Raw genomic sequence first — 1,337 nt, 5'->3', positions numbered from 1 at the left:
CTCACGGTGGTTCTGTAACACAGTAAACAGAACCACGATCAATATCGGTGGTGGCTACGTCGCAGGAACGAATACTTGCGCTAGCGATCACTGCGATCGCTGCAACGAATACGACTAGCTGTAGAGCTCGAAGTTTATTTCGTCGCGTTGAACTCACGGCAGTTTTCGAACACAGTACACACACACACATGAACCACGATCAGCTGTACAGCTTGAAGTTCTTTTCAATATTCGGAAAACACGGCGTGCGGGGTGAGCTTTTCAAACGTATATTTCCAGGCGATTTTACAAACTGTTGAAAAAGCACTCATTGCAACCGTAATTGCTTTCACTGCGCTCGGACTTGTCACTGCTGTGAAGCTTCGAGAGTGTTCCGTGATGGCCATCGAGTTCCTTGGCCATCACCTAAAGCGCAGGGAATTCGTCCTTTGGAGAGAAAGGTGCGCGCCACTCGCGACTTTCCCACCCCAACTCGCTTCGCAAGCTTCGCGAGTTCCTCGGCCTCCTAAACTTCCACCGAGGTTTCTTGCCCGGCTTTGCCCGCATTATCCTGCCCCTCACCGATCTCTTGAAGTCACCGCATGGTCCTCAAACTCCTCTCGAGTGGACGTCAGCTGCCGAAACCGCCTTCCAAGCAGCCAATAACACCCTTGCCGACGGTACACTCTGCTCATGTACCCGCTCGTCGAAGCCCCGTTGCGTCTCATCACCGACGCCTCTGGGGCAGCTGTAGGCGCCGTCCTGCAACAGCGTCCGGGCGACTGCTGGTGCCCGCTGGGTTTCTTCGCCCAGAAGCTCAAGCCCGCAGAAACGCGCTACAGTACTTTCGGCCGTGAGTTGCTAGCTGTCTACCTCGCCACTCGACACTTCCGTCGCATCTCGGAAGGAGCCGGTTTTTACGTGCTCACGGACCACGACCCTTAACTTTTGGTTTTAGTGTGAATCAAAGCTGATACACTGCACGAGAGATACAGCACCTGAGTTTTATTTCTGAATTTACGATGGATATCAGACACATCGAAGGACCCGCGAACAGTGCCGCCGATGCGCTCTCCTAGGTCGCAGCTCTTGCGTCAGGTGCGCTTGACTTCGCAGCTCTGACTGCCACACAGGCGTTAGACAGTGAGCTTCAAGCCCTCCAGGCCAAACCTGGCTCTCTGACCTTGTCGTCAGTGCCCTTGCCGTTCTGCTCAGACTCCATCGTGTGCGACGACTCTCCACGGCCTTTTGTACCCACCGCGTTCCGCCGCCAAGTCTTCGAATAGCTGCACAACGCAAGCCATCCCTGTATTCGGGCCACGCAGCGGCTCGTGACGTCTAGGCTCGTCTGGCCAGCC

This window comes from Amblyomma mixtum, chromosome 3, assembly GCF_055824585.1.
Source record: "Amblyomma mixtum isolate Tamu chromosome 3, ASM5582458v1, whole genome shotgun sequence".
In the NCBI taxonomy this organism is placed as follows: Eukaryota; Metazoa; Arthropoda; class Arachnida; order Ixodida; family Ixodidae; genus Amblyomma; species Amblyomma mixtum.
Note: the sequence above shows the minus strand (reverse complement) of the source record.